This window comes from Aegilops tauschii, chromosome 2 (genome assembly GCF_002575655.3).
Source record: "Aegilops tauschii subsp. strangulata cultivar AL8/78 chromosome 2, Aet v6.0, whole genome shotgun sequence".
In the NCBI taxonomy this organism is placed as follows: Eukaryota; Viridiplantae; Streptophyta; class Magnoliopsida; order Poales; family Poaceae; genus Aegilops; species Aegilops tauschii.
This window is the reverse complement of record NC_053036.3, coordinates 608758941-608777744: the sequence shown is the minus strand read 5'-3', so window position 1 is coordinate 608777744 and position 18804 is coordinate 608758941.

Below are 18804 nucleotides of genomic sequence, written 5' to 3'. Positions count from 1 at the left end.
TGGTGACATGCATTCACATTTTGCTTGTCAAATACAGTACGTGGTCAAACTTTGACCCAAAATACGCAAAACAACAAAAAAATACTTCCAAGACCAGCGCCGCTCTTCCGCTCTTCTCCTCTTAAACCACCGCCGCTCCTCTCCTGTTCCAATCTAAATGCAACACCGCTCCTCTCCTCTTCCATTTCAAAACCACTTCCCCTCCTCTCATGTTCCAGTCCAAAACAGCGTCGCTCCTCTCCCGTTCTAATCCAAAACCAGCGCTGCTCCTCTCCTCTTCCATTCAAAAACCACCGCCGGCGAGTGAAGGTGCTGTGGAGAAGTAGATCGATGGAGGAGTACAACCGATACGTGAGGATCACAGACGGCGACCCTGTGAAGCTAGCTAGGATGTTGGAGATACAGTCTTGGTTTGACAACAAGGACCAACTAGCGGCGACGGCGACATCCATGGCCAAATATCTGCAACAGAGCAAAAAGGCGGCGATACTCCCGGAGGGAGTCGCGCCGGAGTACATAGAGCTAATCCTCCGGGCCATGGAGCAAACAGATTCACCGAATCTGATCGTGAGGGAGCGGTGGTGGGAGTATCGATCCTAGATGGAGCATCCACCAGAGATTGAAGGATCGAGCATCTACAGGGTGCCGTTTGTGAGGGTGTCCTGCCAGAGCGAGCCGGTGGAGTCTTCGTCGACCGAACCCAACTGCAAGAGGAGAAAAGCAGTTGGCCCGACGACGCTTCCCCGCCATCGTCTCCCTTGCCGTTCACATCGTCTCACGGGGCAGCTGTCTGCCGCCGAGGAATAGGAGGGGGCTGCCCCCCCCAGCCCAATAGTCGGGCAGGTTGTGAATTGTCAGGAGGAGCTTAGGGTTGTCAGTATTTGCAGGTTGTGAATTGTGTTTTGTGTTGTGTATTTTGAGAGTACTTTCAGATATGAATGTCTTTTGAATTTCAGATTTGCAGTATTGAGCATATGAAGTATTTTATGAATTCTAGAGATCTATTTTTAGCACTTAAAAAATGTAGTTTCATAGGAGTAAAAAAGTGCAGACAATGTGATTCTCAGAGAAGAAACTGCAAGTTTCAGTTTCAGATAAGAAACTGCAAGTTCAGTTTCAGATAAGAGACTGCAACTTTCAGAGGCAGAGCATTTATATTAACACGGCCTTTTCAAACAGGGCTAACATCATGTTGGAAGTTTTATTCATGGTCGAAAATGGAACTACCAGCCAGTTAACATCATGCTGATCAACATTCATGCATAGCACATCTTCATATGATGCACAGTAAAAATGCCCACACAATGTCGAGTGTGCGAAACATAGAGAAAACGAGGGACGAAGTTTTGGCAAGTGTTGGACGTGGTTTTGGGCTGCCCCGTCTAGGCCTGCTCCCTCCTCCCCGCGGCCGGCTCTGCTGCCGCGCAGGCCTCACCGCCCCACCGTACTCCCATCGCTGGCCTAGCCATCCCTCTACTCACCCACACCTGCTGTTATTCTCCGGTGATGGCAGACGAACCAGTAAACCCTCGTACAGTCGTACTCCCCTCCGCGTGGGAAACAACTGCCGAGTCTTCCCTGCCTCCGTGTCGTTCCCTTCCTAGGCCTCGCCGTCGTCCACCGCCCTGGTGCTCTCGGCGCGGCCTGGTCAACGTGGTCAACGACCGACATGCATCTGAAGTGGACTGTACGTGGAGAGGCCGACAGCTGGGTCCACGGCCGCATGCAAGGAAATGCCTCCTTATTATGCGCAAAATAATGATTCCTCCACCTGACATCAGGGACCCACCGAAAGGGCCTCTGTATTTCGCGAAAAAACGTTACCGCCGCTGACAGCTCGGACCCACCAGCTATATCTTCGCACGCAAGGAAGTGCCTCCTTATTACGCACAAAAAAATGAATACTCCCCCTGCTAGCTGGGACCCACCATGGTGGGAGGATGACTTGTGGGCCTACTAAGTTGACTGGGACGGGGGCCTTTGTCAACTTTAGTCAATATGAACGATTCTAGCTCCAGTGACCGTACGATGTCCATCCAACGGCCGTAGTGCTTCTTCAACCTTTGGTCTTCTTGCTCCAGCCGCCCAAAGCAGCGCCGGTCGTGCCGCATGCTCCTGCCTCCTGTGGCCGGCTGTGCTGCCGCGGAGGCCTCACCGCCCTACTATTCCCACCGCTGGCCAGGCCCTGCGGCGACGGCAGCCTCACACCGCAGCCGAACCATCCTCTCCGCGCGGGCTTTCACTGTCGCGTCTTCCCCGGCTCCGCGTCGTCCCCTTCCTAGGCCTCGCCGTCGTCCACCGCCGTGGTGCTCTCCGCGCGGCATGGTCAACGTGGTCAAGGAACGACTTCCATCGGAAGAGTACTATACGTGGAGAGGCTGACAGCTGGGTCCACGGCCACAGCCCAGTTTTTTTGTGATTTGCCAAGTAAGTCGCTTTGTCAGGCCTGTTGGGCTGCAAATCTTTCAAGACGAGGAGAGCTTTCATTCGGCTGGCCGAGAAAATGGCCCATCAGTAATGAGAAATGGGCTGTACATTTTTAAAACACATCAAACCGGCAATTAGTTTCAAATATCTTTTTTTTCATTTCGAGATTTTAAATTACATTAATTTTTATGCATGGAGAATTTGTTGGATTTTATATTGATATACATTTATTTTTAAAATCAGTTTGAATGTGAGTCGAAATTTCGGGATTAAAAACAGTTCGGACCGCACCGAAATATGCAAAATTTCGTATAATATTTTAACCGTGGCCACAATATGGGCTGTAATGCTAACAAAAAGAATATGGGCTCCAAAAAACCTTAATAATTAGCAAATGGGCTGTAAATTATTAGAAATAATGGCAGATGGGTTGTATGCTGTTTTCCACAGATTTGAGGCTTTCCTGAAAAAAAGGTTGACGCACAAGCAGTGACTGTTGGATGGCCATCCAACGGCCGTCGTGCTTCTTCAATCTCTGCTCTTCCTGCTCCAGCCGCTCAAACAAGCGCCGGCGGGACTGCCTGCTCCCTCCTCCCCGCGGCCGGCTTTGCTGCCGCGCAAGCCCCACTGTACTCCTAGGGTCTAGATTGGTTTTCGTGGATACAGAGGCTTGCGGCGGGGGAACTTCTGATCTAGAGTAACCCCCAGGGTTTTTGGAATATTTTACGATTTATATGGCAAAGAGGGGGTGCGGGAGGCCACCGTGGTGGGCACAACCCACCTGGGCACGCCTGGGCCCCGTGGCGTGCCCTGGTGGGTTGTGCCCCCCTCGGGGCACCCCCCAGGTGCTTCTCTGACCCACTGGATGTCTTCTGGTGAAGGAAATATGCCATAGAGGCAATAATAAAGTTGTTATTTATTTCCTTATTTCATGATAAATGTTTATTATTCATGCTAGAATTGTATTCACCGGAAACTTGATACATGTGTGAATACATAGACAAACATAGTGTCACTAGTATGCCTCTACTTGACAAGCTCGTTAATCAAAGATGGTTGAGTTTCCTAGCCATAGACATGAGTTGTCATTTGATTAACGGGATCACATTGATGTGATTGACTTGACCCATTCCGTTAGCTTAGCACTTGATCGTTTAGTATGTTTCTATTGCTTTCTTCATGACTTATACATGTTCCTATGACTATGAGATTATGCAACTCCCGTTTACCGGAGGAACACTTTGTGTGCTACCAAACGTCACAACATAACTGGGTGATTATAAAGGTGCTCTACAGGTGTCTCTAAAGGTACTTGTTGGGTTGGCGTATTTCGAGATTAGGATTTGTCACTCCAATTGTCGGAGAGGTATCTTTGGGCCCACTCAGTAATGCACATAACTATAAGCCTTGCAAGCATTGTAACTAATGAGTTAGTTGTGGGATGATGTATTACGGAACGAGTAAAGACACTAGTAGAAAACAGGGCTTTGGTCATAGGGCAGTATTCACATTAGTCCCGGTTCAGTCACGAACCGGGACTAATGTGAGCATTCGTCCTGGTTCGTGCGGCTAAGGCATTAGTCCCGGTTCACCTGGGCCCTTTAGTCCCGGTTGGTGGCACGAACCGGGACTAAAGGGTGCGATGCCCATTAGTCCCGGTTGGTGCCACCAACCGGTACTAATGGGCTTTGAGGCATTAGTACCGGTTCATGGCACGAACCGGTACTAAAGGTCCCATTTTCAAACTCTACACACCCCCCACCCCCCGCCCCCGTGGACCGCCTTTTCAGTTTTAGAAAAAACAAAAGAAAATGATGGAAATGTCAAAAAAATAAAATAAAATAAGTTTCCCATGTGATATGTGGTCTAGTTGTTGGGAAAATTTACAAATATGAATTTCGACTTTATTTGCAAAATCTCTCTGGAATTTGTAAAATGGGCATAACTTTTGCATACGAACTCGGATGAAAAAGTTTTTATATGAAAAATCATCTACTCAAAAAGTTACATCCGAATTTAACCGGGGGAACCCCGTTAAACATTTTCAAAATCCTCAAAAATCTAACAGAAAAAAGTTACGGGGCTTTTAAGATCTAGAGTGGAAAAAATCGAAAAAATTTCAAACTTACTAGTGGCGCACCATTTGCTAGGTGCGCCACTAGTAACAGAAAAAAATATAGTTTCAATTTTTTTTGGAAAAAATGTGGTCAAATCTGGTCAAACTGTGGTCAAACTATGGTCAAACTATGGTCAAACTGATTATTCTAGAATATTAGTGTTACTAAATAATTATTTCAGTTATTTTAATTTTGGTCAAATCTGGTCAAACTGTGGTCAAACAATGGTCAAACTAATTATTCAAGAAATATTAGTGTTACTAAATAATTATTGTTTTTTAAAACAATAGTTTCAAACCCAAACAGTGAAATGTGTCACTTCATGCTCAAGCAAAATTCCTGAGGGTTAATAGGATTGACATCTTACTATTGTCAGGAAAACAACAAGTGCAGACTTGGAAACGAGGGAGAATAGAACCCGGAAGTTAAGCGTGCTCAGGCTGGGGGAGTGGGAGGATGGGTGACCATTTGGGAAGTTAGATGATTTGGAATGATGAGGGGTGATTAGAGATTAGAGGATAAATTGAGCAGTGATGAGGGGTGATGATTAGAGATTAGAGGTTAAAATAATTCAGAAATTTGAAAATAAAAACAAATTCAAAAAATATTTCAAAAAAAATCATAAAATTTCCTTTAGTCCCGGTTGGTGTTACCAACCGGGACTAAAGGTGGAGCTCCACGTGGCCGCGGCCTTTAGTCCCGGTTCGTGTAAGAACCGGGACTAAAGGGCCATACCAACCGGGCCAAAAGCCCCTTTTTCTACTAGTGAGAGACTTGCCGGTAACGAGATTGAACTAGGTATTGAGATACCGACGATCGAATCTCGGGCAAGTAACATACCGATAACAAAGGGAACAACATATGTTGTTATGCCGTTTGACCGAGAAAGATCTTCGTAGAATATGTGGGAGCCAATATGAGCATCCAGGTTCCGCTATTGGTTATTGACCGGAGACGTGTCTCGGTCATGTCTACATTGTTCTCGAACCCGTAGGGTCCGCACGCTTAAAGTTTGATGACGGTTATATTATGAGTTTATGTGTTTTGATGTACGAAGGTTGTTCGGAGTCCCGGATGAGATCGGGGACATGACGAGGAGTCTCGAAATGGTCGAGACGTAAAGATCGATATATTGGACGACTATATTCGGACATCGGAAAGGTTCCGAGTGATTCGGTTATTTTTCGGAGTACCGGAGAGTTACGGGAATTCGCTGGGGAGTATATGGGCCTTATTGGGCTTTAGGGGAAAGAGAGAGGAGAGGCTGGGCGCCCCCCCCCAAGGCCTAGTCCGAATTGGACTAGGGGGAGGGGCTGCGCCCCCTCCTTCCTTCTCTTCTCTCTCCCCTTTCCTTGACTCCTACTCCTACTACTTGGAAGGGGGAATCCTACTCCCGGTGGGAGTAGGACTCCTCCTAGGGCGCGCCATAGAGAGGGCCGGCCCTCCCCCTCCTCCACTCCTTTATATACGGGAAGGGGGCCACCCCTTGGAGACACAACAATTGATCATTGATCTCTTAGCCGTGTGCGGTGCCCCCCTCCACCATAATCCACCTCGATAATATTGTAGCGGTGCTTAGGTGACGCCCTGCGTCGGTAGAACATCATCATCGTCACCACGCCGTCGTGCTGACGAAACTCTCCCTCAAAGCTCGGCTGGATCGGAGTTCGAGGGACGTCATCGAGCTGAACGTGTGCTGAACTCGGAGGTGCCGTGCGTTCGGTACTTGATCGGTCGGATCGTGAAGACGTACGACTACATCAACCGCGTTGTGCTAACGCTTCCGCTTCGGTCTACGAGGGTACGTGGACAACACTCTCCCCTCTCGTTGCTATGCATCACCATGATCCTGTGTGTGCGTAGGAAATTTTTTGAAATTACTACGTTCCCAACAGTGGCATCCGAGCCTGGTTTTATGCGTAGATGTCATATGAACGAGTAGAACACAAGTGAGTTGTGGGCGATATACGTCATACTGCTTACCAGCATGTCATACTTTGGTTCGGCGGTATTGTTGGATGAAGCGGCCCGGATCGACATTACGCGTACGCTTACGCAGGACTGGTTCTACCGACGTGCTTTGCACACAGGTGGCTGGTGGGTGTCAGTTTCTCCAACTTTAGTTGAACCGAGTGTGGCTACGTCCGGTCCTTGCGAAGGTTAAAACAGCACCAACTTGACAAACTATCGTTGTGGTTTTGATGCGTAGGTAAGAACGGTTCTTGCTCAGCCCGTAGCAGCCACGTAAAACTTGCAACAACAAAGTAGAGGACGTCCAACTTGTTTTTGCAGGGCATATTGTGATGTGATATGGTCAAGGCATGATGCTATATTTTATTGTATGAGATGATCATGTTTTGTAACCGAGTTATCGGCAACTGGCAGGAGCCATATGGTTGTCGCTTTATTGTATGCAATGCAATCGCCCTATAATGCTTTACTTTATCACTAAGCGGTAGCGATAGTCGTAGAAGCATAAGTTGGCGAGATGACAACGATGCTACGATGGAGATCAAGGTGTCGCGCCGGTGACGATGGTGATCATGACGGTGCTTCTAAGATGGAGATCACAAGCACAAGATGATGATGTCCATATCATATCACTTATATTGATTGCATGTGATGTTTATCTTCTATGCATCTTATCTTGCTTTGATTGATGGTAGCATTATAAGATGATCTCTCACTAAATTATCAAGGTATAAGTGTTCTCCCTGAGTATGCACCGTTGCGAAAGTTCTTCGTGCTGAGACACCACGTGATGATCGGGTGTGATAGGCTCTACGTTCAAATACAACGGGTGCAAAACAGTTGCACACGCGGAATACTCAGGTTAAACTTGACGAGCCTAGCATATAACAGATATGGCCTCGGAACACTGAGACCGAAAGGTCGAGCGTGAATCATATAGTAGATATGATCAACATAGTGATGTTCACCATTGAAACTACTGCATCTCACGTGATGATCGGACATGGTTTAGTTGATTTGGATCACGTGATCACTTAGAGGATTAGAGGGATGTCTATCTAAGTGGGAGTTCTTAAGTAATATGATTAATTGAACTTTAATTTATCATGAACTTAGTCCTGGTAGTATTAGCATATCTATGTTGTAGATCAATAGCTCACGTTTAGCTCCCCTATTTTATTTTGATATGTTCCTAGAGAAAATTGAGTTGAAAGATGTTAGTAGCAATGATGCGGATTGGATCTGTGATCTGAGGATTATCGTCATTGCTGCACAGAAGAATTATGTCCTTGATGCACCGCTAGGTGACAGACCTATTGCAGGAGCAGATGCGGACGTTATGAACGTTTGACAAAAGCTCGGTATGATGACTACTTGATAGTTTAGTGCACCATGCTTTACGGCTTAGAACCCGGACTTCAAAAATGTTTTGAAACGCCACGGAACATATAAGATGTTCCAAGAGTTGAAATTGGTATTTCATACTCATGCCCGTGTCGAGAGGTATTTGACCTCTGACAATATTTTGCCTACAAGATGGAGGAGAATTGCTCAGCTAGTGAGCATGTGCTCAGATTGTCTGGGTACTACAATCACTTGAATCAAGTGGGAGTTAATCTTCCAGATAAGATAGTGATTGACAGAGTTCTCTAGTCACTATCACCAAGTTACTAGAACTTCGTGATGAACTATAATATGCAAGGGATAACGGAAATGATTCCCAAGCTCTTCGTGATGCTGAAATCGACGAAGGTAGAAATCAAGAAAAACATCAAGTGTTGATGGTTGACAAGACCACTAGTTTCAAGAAAAGGGAAAGGGAAGAAGGGGAACTTCAAGAAGAACGGCAAGCGAGTTGCTGCTCAAGTGAAGAAGCCCAAGTCTGGACCTAAGCCTGAGACTGAGTGCTTCTACTGCAAAGGAACTGGTCACTGGAAGGGGAACTGCCCCAAGTATTTGACGGATAAGAAGGATGGCAAAGTGAACAAAGGTATATTTGATATACATGTTATTGAGGTGTACTTTACTAGTGTTTATAGCAACCCCTAAGTATTTGATACTAGTTCAGTTGCTATGATTAGTAACTCGAAACGGGAGTTGCAGAATAAATAGAGACTAATTAAGGGTGAAGTGACGATGTGTGTTGGAAGTGGTTCCAAGATTGATATGATCATCATCGCAGACTCCCTATACCTTCGGGATTAGTGTTGAACCTAAATAAGTGTTATTTGGTGTTTGCATTGAGCATGAATATGATTTGATCATGTTTATTGCAATACGGTTATTCATTTAAGTTAGAGAACAATTGTTGTTCTGTTTACATGAATAAAACCTTCTATGGTCATACACACCAACGAAAATGGTTTGTTGGATCTCGATCGTAGTGATACACATATTCATAATATTGAAGCCAAAAAGATGCAAAGTTAATAATGATAGTGCAACTTATTTGTGGCACTGCCGTTTAGGTCATATTGGTGTAAAACGCATGAAGAAACTCGATGCTGATGGGATTTTGGAATCACTTGATTATGAATCACTTGATGCTTGCGAACCATGCCTCTTGGGCAAGATGACTAAAACGCCGTTCTCCGGAACAATGAAGCAAGCAACAGATTTGTTGGAAATCATACATACTGATGTATGTGGTCCGATGAGTGTTGAGGCTCGCGGCGGGTATCATTATTCTCTGACCTTCACAGATGATTTGAGCAGATATGGGTATATCTACTTGATGAAACATAAGTCTGAAACATTTGAAAAGTTCAAAGAATTTCAGAGTGAAGTGGAAAATCATCGTGACAAGAAAATAAGGTTTCTACGATCTGATCGCGGAGACGAATATTTGAGTTACGAGTTTGGTCTTCAATTAAAACAATGTGGAATAGTTTCACAAATTCGTGCCACCTGGAACACCACAGCATAATGGTGTGTCCGAACATCATAACCGTACTTTATTGGATATAGTGCAATCTATGATGTCTCTTACCGATTTACCACTATCGTTTTGGGGTAATGCATTAGAGACAGCTGCATTCACGTTAAATAGGGCACCATCTAAATCCGTTGAGACAACACCATATGAACTGTGGTTTGGCAAGAAACCAAAGTTGTCGTTTCTTAAAGTTTGGGATTGCAATGCTTATAAGAAAAAGTTTCATCCTGATAAGCTCAAACCCAAATCGGAGAAATGTGTCTTCATAGGATACCCAAAGGAGACAGTTGGGTACACCTTCTATCACATATCCGAAGGCAAGATATTCGTTGCTAAATTTGGATCCTTTCTAGAGAAGGGGTTTCTCTCGAAAGAAATGAGTGGGAGGAAAGTAGAACTTGATGAGGTAACTGTACCTGCTCCCTTATTGGAAAGTAGTTCATCACAAAAACCGGTTCTTGTGACTCCTACACCAATTAGTGAGGAAGCTAATGATGATGATCATGTAACTTCAGATCAAGTTACTACCGAACCTCGTAGGTCAACCAGAGTGAGATCCACACCAGAGTGGTACGGTAATCCTATTCTGGAGGTCATGTTACTTGACCATTACGAACCTGCGAACTATGAGGAAGCAATGATCAGCCCAGATTCTGCGAAATGGTTTGAGGCCATGAAATTTGAGATGGGATCCATGTATGAGAACAAAATATGGACTTTGATTGATTTGCCCAAATGATCGGCGAGCCATTGAGATTAAATGGATCTTCAAGAGGAAGACGGACGCTGATAGTAGTGTTACTATCTACAAAGCTAGAATTGTCGCAAAAGGTTTTCGACAAGTTCAAGGTGTTGACTACGATGAGAGTTTCTCACTCGTATCTATGCTTAAGTCTGTCCGAATCATGTTAGCAATTGCCGCATTTTATGAAATCTGGCAAATGGATAAACAAAACTGCATTCCTTAATGGATTTATTAAAGAAGAGTTGTATATGATGCAACCAGAAGGTTTTTGTCGATCCTAAAGGTGTTAACAAAATGTGCAAGCTCCAGCGATCCATCTATGGACTGGTGCAAGCATCTCGGAGTTGGAATAGACGCTTTGATGAGTTGATCAAAGCATATAGTTTTATACAGACTTGCGGTGAAGCCTGTATTTACAAGAAAGTGAGTGAGAGCACTACAACATTTCTGATAAGTATATGTGAATGACATATTGTTGATCGAAAATAATGTAGAATTATTCTGCAAAGCATAAAGGAGTGTTTGAAAGGAGTTTTTTCAAAGAAAGACCTCGGTGAAGCTGCTTACATATTGAGCATCAACATCTATAGAGATAGATCAAAACGCTTGATAAGTTTTTTCAATAAGTACATACCTTGACAAGATTTTGAAGTAGTTCAAAATGGAACAGTCAAAGAAAGAGTTCTTTCCTGTGTTACAAGGTGTGAAATTGAGTAAGACTCAAAGCCCGACCCTGGCAGACGATAGAAAGAGAATGAAAGTCATTCCCTATGCCTCAGCCATAGGTTCTATAAAGTATGCCATGTTGTGTACCAGATCTATTGTATACCCTACACTGTGTTTTGCAAGGGAGTACAATAGTGATCAAGGAGTAGATCACTGGACAGCGGTCAAAATTATCCTTAGTGGAATAAGGATATGTTTCTCGATTATGGAGGTGACAAAAGGTTCGTCGTAAAGGGTACGTCGATGCAAGTTTTGACACTGATCCAGATGACTCTAAGTCTCAATCTGGATACATATTGAAAGTGGGAGCAATTAGCTAGAGTAGCTCCGTGCAGAGTATTGTAGACATAGAATATTTGCAAAATACATACGGCTCTGAATGTGGCAGACCCGTTGACTAAACTTCTCTCACAAGCAAAACATGGTCACACCTTAGTACTCTTTGGGTGTTAATCACATAGCGATGTCAAATAGATTATTGACTCTAGTAAACCCTTTGGGTGTTGGTCACATGACGATGTGAACTATGGGTGTTAATCACATGGTGATGTGAACTATTGGTGTTAAATCACATGGCGATGTGAACTAGATTATTGACTCTAGTGCAAGTGGGAGACTGAAGGAAATATGCCCTAGAGGCAATAATAAAGTTATTATTTATTTCCTTATTTCATGATAAATGTTTATTATTCATGCTAGAATTGTATTAGTCGGAAACTTGATACATGTGTGAATACATAGACAAACATAGTGTCACTAGTATGCCTCTACTTGACTAGCTCGTTAATCCAAGATGGTTGAGTTTCCTAGCCATAGACATGAGTTGTCATTTGATTAACGGGATCACATCATTAGGAGAATGATGTGATTGACTTGACCCATTCCGTTAGCTTAGCACTTGATCGTTTAGTATGTTGCTATTTCTTTCTTCATGACTTATACATGTTCCTATGACTATGAGATTATGCAACTCCCGTTTACCGGAATAACACTTTGTGTGCTATCAAACGTCACAACGTAACTGGGTGATTATAAAGGTGCTCTAGAGGTGTCTCCAAAGGTACTTGTTGGGTTGGCGTATTTCGAGATTAGGATTTGTCACTCCGATTGTCGGAGAGGTATCTCTGGGCCCACTCAGTAATGCACATCACTATAAGCCTTGCAAGCATTGTAACTAATGAGTTAGTTGCGGGATGATGTATTATGGAGCGAGTAAAGAGACTTGCCGGTAACGAAATTGAACTAGGTATTGAGATACCGACGATCGAATCTCGGGCAAATAACATACCGATGATAAAGGGAACAACGTCTGTTGTTATGCGGTTTGACCGATAAAGATCTTCGTAGAATATGTGGGAGCCAATATAAGCATCCACGTTCCGCTATTGGTTATTGACCGGAGACGTGTCTCGGTCATGTCTACATTGTTCTCGAACCCGTAGGGTCTGCACGCTTACAGTTCGATGACGGTTATATTATGAGTTTATGTGTTTTGATGTACCGAAGGTAGTTCGGAGTCCCGGATGAGATCGGGGACATGACGAGGAGTCTCGAAATGGTCGAGACGTAAAGATCGATATATTGGACGACTATATTTGGACATCGGAAAGGTTCTGAGTGATTCGGGTATTTTTCGGAGTACCGGAGAGTTACGGGAATTCGCCGGGGAGTATATGGGCCTTATTGGGCTTTAGGGGAAAGAGAGAGGAGAGGCTGGGCGCCCCCCCAAGGCCTAGTCTGAATTGGACTAGGGGGAGGGGTTGCGCCCCCTCCTTCCTTCTCTTCTCTCTCCCCTTTCCTTGACTCCTACTCCTACCACTTGGAAGGGGGAATCCTACTCCCGGTGGGAGTAGGACTCCTCCTAGGGCGCGCCATAGAGAGGGCCGGCCCTCCCCCTCCTCCACTCCTTTATATACGGGGAGGGGGACACCCCTTGGAGACACAACAATTGATCATTGATCTCTTAGCCGCGTGGGGTGCCCCCGTCCACCATAATCCACCTCGATAATATCGTAGCGGTGCTTAGGCGAAGCCCTGCGTCGGTAGAACATCATCATCGTCACCACGCCGTCGTGCTGACAAAACTCTCCCTCAAAGCTCGGCTGGATCAGAGTTTGAGGGACGTCATCGAGCTGAACGTGTGCTGAACTCGGAGGTGTCGTGTGTTCGGTACTTGATCGGTCGGATCGTGAAGACGTACGACTACATCAACCACGTTGTGCTAACGCTTCCGCTTTCGGTCTACGAGGGTACGTGGACAACACTATCCCCTCTCGTTGCTATGCATCACCATGATCATGTGTGTGCGTAGGAAATTTTTTGAAATTACTACGTTCCCCAACATCTGGTCCATCAAAAATCCACAAAAAGTTTCGCGGTGTTTGGACTCCGTTTGATATTGATTTCCTGCGATGTAAAAAACAAGCAAAAAACAGCAACTGGCACTGGGCACTGGGTCAATAGGTTAGTCCCAAAAAATGATATAAAGTTCGTATAAAATGATTGTAAAACATCCAAGAATGATACTATAACAGCATGAATACTTCATAAATTATAGATGCGTTGGAGCGTATCAGCATCCCCAAGCTTAATTCCTACTCGTCCTCGAGTAGGTAAATGATAAAATAAATAATTTTTGAAGTGTGAATGCTAGAAAAGTGCATAAGTTTGATCAATGATAATTTCAATCACTTTTCCTAGCATCATAACAACAACTCTTTCTCATAAAACTTATTATGATAAAGTAGCAACCAATTCACATGTTAAGGTTCAAACAATGAATTCTCTTGAAACTCAACAACCTATGTTCTCAGTCACCAAGCAATTGCAATTCAACTTATTCAACAAAGCCTAAGTAAGAGCTCCACATACTCAACCATCATATAGTCTTCTATGATTGCTAACACTCGTCGCATACACCTGAGCAAAATGTTTCAACCAGACACATAGAAAGATAGGGGCTTATAATTTCGCCTCCCAACGTGTTCACCTCAAGGGTGATGTCAACAATAATAACTCATGCTACCCATATCCAACTGGATATATGTGCCTAGATCTTTCCTCACCACATGATGCTTACCAAAAGAGAAAAATAAAAAGGAATAGAGAGAAAACTTTGACTCTTTGCATAAAAGTAAATACTGAAAAGTAAAAGATAGGCCCTTCGCAGAGGGGAGGAGAGGTTTCCATGTGCTTATTTGTTTGTATGCTCAACCCCTTAGTGCAAAAGAATGTCACGTTATATTGCCCCTTATGATAGCAACCTTTATTATGCAGTCTGTCACTTTTATTCTTTGCCATCACAAGTTCGTACAACGCTCAATTTTCTCTTACACTAAATGATCTAACACTTTTAGAAGCAATTTTTATTGCCTTATTGCACCGATGAAAACTTACTTGAAGGATCTTATTCAATCCTTAGGTAGGTATGATGGACTCTTGAAAATAAGATTTGGGTTTAAGGGTTTTTGGATGCACAAGTAGTATCTCTACTTGGTGCGGAATTTTTGGCTAGCAAAGATGGGGGGCAAGCACCACATGTTGAAGGGTCTATGACAATATAGCTTCTATGTGAATATGAACAAACATAAACCATTACGTTGTCTTCCTTGTCCGGCGTCAACAATTTTGGCATATAATATTTTGATGGGGGCTCACAATCACAAAAGATCTCTAAGATAGTGTATTTGCATGTGAAAGTTCTCTTCCTTATAGTAATCATTCATGAATTGCTTGTATGACCAATATTGTGATTGTCAAGCTTCAAAAGATTTCACTTTCTAAACCCAATGTGAAGCTACCACTAGGCATGATATGAACATTTATTTTCAACTTCATGATATTCAATTTATTCAACAATTTACTCATAGGATATAAGTGAAGCACAAGAGTAAATGACAAGCTACTCAAAGAAGATATAAGTGAAGATCAAGCGAGTAGCTAAGTAAATGGGTAGCTATTTGAGGACTCTCTCTTATTTAAAAATTTCAGATCTAAGTATTTTATTAAAACAGTAAGCAAAACAAAACAAAATGACATTCCAAGAATAGCACACATCATGTGAAGAAACAAAAACTTAGGCTCAACCGATACTAACCGATAATCGTTGAAGAAGAAAGGTGGGATGCCTACCGGGGCATCCCCAAGCTTAGATGCTTGAGACTTCTTGGAATATTAACTTGGCATGCCTTGGGCATCCCCAAGCTTGAGCTTTTGTGTCTCCTTAATTCCTCTCATATCACGGTTTACCTAATACTGAAAACTTCATCCACATAAAACTCAACAAGAACTCGTGAGATAAGTTAGTATAAATCAATACAAAACCTTATCATTCTATATGTAGCAAATCACTAAAATTATAATTTAACATTTCATACTAAATGCCTCTGCATATTTAATACTCATATCCTCAAATAGAATCATTAAACAAGCAAACATATGCAAACATAACAACAATCTGCCAAAACAGGACAGTCTGTAAAGAATGCAAGAGGATCCATACTTATTCAACTTAATTTTTTTTGAAACTTTAACACACTGTAGAAAATTTATCAGAGCTTATTGTGCAAAAAGTTCCAACATTTTATCACATTCTGACTTTTCTAGGGAATTTTTGCAACAGCGATAAACTTTCTGTTTTGAAACAGCAACATGTATACTTGCAAAATAAGCATGGTAAAGGCTATCCTTGCCACTTTTATTGAAATAAAAGATGAAAAATATTATTCTAAATAACAGAAAGCAAATCCTAACAAAATAAATTGATGCTCCAAGTAAAACACATATCATGTGACAAATGAAAACATAGCTCCAAGTGAGGTTACTGATATTGTTGGAGACGAAAGAGGGGATGCCTTCCGGCCAAGCTTAGTTGCTTGGATCTTCCTTGAATATTACCTTGGGGGTACCTTGGGCATCCCCAAGCTTAGGGTCTTGTCACTCCTTATTCTCCTCATATCGACATCTCACCCAAAACTTGAAAACTTCAATCACACAAAACTTAACAGAACTTCGTGAGATAGGTTAGTATGATAAAGAGTAAACCATTTCACTTTGGTACTGTCAAAGACAAGATTCATAATTGTTTCCACACAATGACCACTGTAGAATATCATTTCCACAATTTATATTGAGCAATATAAGCCATAGAAACTAGAAAACAAGCAAACTATGCATTGAAAACAGAATCTGTAAAAAACAGAACAGTCTGTAGTAACCTGTACTCCAACCATACTTCTGCTACTCCACAAATTCTGAAAAATTAGGACAACGTAGAGAATTTGTATATCTATCACCTATAAAAATTCAGATCAAAAGCACATTCCAGTGAATTTTCAAAATTCCTGGGCTGAGCACAAAAGTTTCTGTTTTTGCACAGATCCAAGTCAACTATCATCCACACTATCCGAAAGGCTTTACTTGGCACTTTATTGAAACAAAAGCAATAAAACATGATAACTACAGTAGCTTAATCATGTTAACACACAAAACAGTAGGGGCAAATGTTGGGTTGTCTCCCCACAAGCGATTTTCTTTAAAGCCTTTTACCTAGGCATGAAGATTTCAATGATGCTCGCATAAAAGATACGAATTGAAACATAAAGAGAGCATCATGAAGCATATGACTAGCACATTTACGTCTAACCCACTTCCTATGCATAGGGATTTTGTGAGCAAACAAATTATGGTAGCAAGAATTAACTAGCATAGGAAGGTAAAACAAGCATGACATGAAAACTTTCAACATAAAGAGAGGAAACTTGATATTATTGCAATTCCTACAAGCATATGTTCGTCCCTCATATTAATTTTCAGTGGCACCATGAATGAATTCAACAATATAGCTATCACATAAAGCATTCTTTTCATGATCCACAAACATAGAAATTTTATTACTCTCCACATAAGCAAATTTATTCTCATGAATAGTAGTGGGAGCAAAGTCAACAAAATAACTATCATGTGATTGAAAATTAAAATCATGATGACAAGTTTCATGGATATCATTATTCTTTATAGCATACATGTCATCACCATAATCATCATAGATAGCAACTTTGTTATCAAAGTCAATTGAAGCCTCATCCAAAATGGTGGATTCATCACTAAATAAAGTCATGACCTCTCCAAATCCACTTTCATCATTATAATCATAATAAATAGGAGGCACACAATCATTATAACAAATTTGCACATCAAATCTTGGGGGATTAAAAATATCATCTTCATCAAACATAGCATCCCCAAGCTTATGGCTTTGCATATCATTAGCATCATGGATATTCAAAGAATTCATACTAACAACATTGTAATCATGCTCATCATTCAAAGATTTTTTGTCAACGTTTTATAGAATTCTTCTTCTAACAATTGAGCACAATTTTCCTTTCCATCATTTTCACAAAAGACATTATAAAGATGAACAATATGATGCAACCTCAATTCCATTCTTTGGATAGTTTTCTTTTTATAAACCAAACTAGTGATAAAACAAGAAACTAAAAGATTCGATTGCAAGATCTAAAGATATACCTTCATGCACTCACCTCCCCGGCAACGGCACCAGAAAAGAGCTTGATGTCTACTACGCAACTTTATTCTTGCTCATGTTGGGCCTCCAAGCGCAGAGTTTTGTAGGACAATAGAAATTTTCCCTCAAGTGGATGACCTAAGGTTTATCAATCCGTGGGAGGCGTAGGATGAAGATGGTCTCTCTCAAACAACCCTGCAACCAAATACAAGAAATCTCTTGTGTCCCCAACACACCCAATACAATGGCAAATTGTATAGGTGCACTAGTTCGGCGAAGAGATGGTGATAAAAGTGTAATATGGATGGTAGAAATATATTTTTATAATCTGAATAAATAAAAACAGCAAGGTAGCAAATAGTAAACGGGCACAAAAACGGTATTGCAATGCTTAGAAACAAGGCCTAGGGTCCGTACTTTCGCTAGTGCAATCTCTCAACAATGCTAATATAATGGATCACATAACAATCCCTCAACGTGCGATGAAGAATCACTCCAAAGTTCCTATCTAGCGGAGAACATAAGAAGAAATCGTTTGTAGGGTACGAAACCACCGCGAAGCTATTCTTTCCGATCGATCTATCCAAGAGTTCGTACTAAAATAACACCAAATAATTTCAGATTCATAATACTCAATCCAACACAAAGAACCTCAAAGAGTGCCCCAAGATTTCTACCGGAGAAACAAAGACAAGAACATGCATCAACCCCTATACGTAGATTACCCCAATGTCACCGCGGGAATCCGCGAGTTGAGTGCCAAAACACGTATCAAGTGAATCAATATGATACCCCATTGTCACCACGAGTATTCATATGCAAGACATATATCAAGTGTTCTCAAATCCATAAAAGTATTCAATCCGATAAAACAAAATCTCAAAGGGAAAACTCAATTCATCACAACAAGATAGAGAGGGGAAAACACCATATGATCCGACTATATTAACAAAGCCCGCGATACATCAAGATTGTGGCATCTCAAGAACACGAGAGAGAGAGAGAGATTAAACACATAGCTACTGGTACAAACCCTTAGCCCCGAGGGTGGACTACTCCCTTCTCATCATGGTGGTCGCCGGGATGATCAAGATGCCCACCGGTGATGATCTCCCCCTCCGACAGGGTGCTGGAACGGGGTCTAGATTGGTTTTCGTGGATACAGAGGCTTGCGGCGGCGAAACTTCCGATCTAGGGTAACCCCCAGGGTTTTTGGAATATTTGACGATTTATAGGGCAAAGAGGGGGTGCGGGAGGCCATCGAGGTGGGCACAACCCACCTGGGCGCGCCTGGGCCCCCAAGCGCGCCCTGGTGGGTTGTGCCCCCCTCGGGGCACCCCCCAGGTGCTTCTCT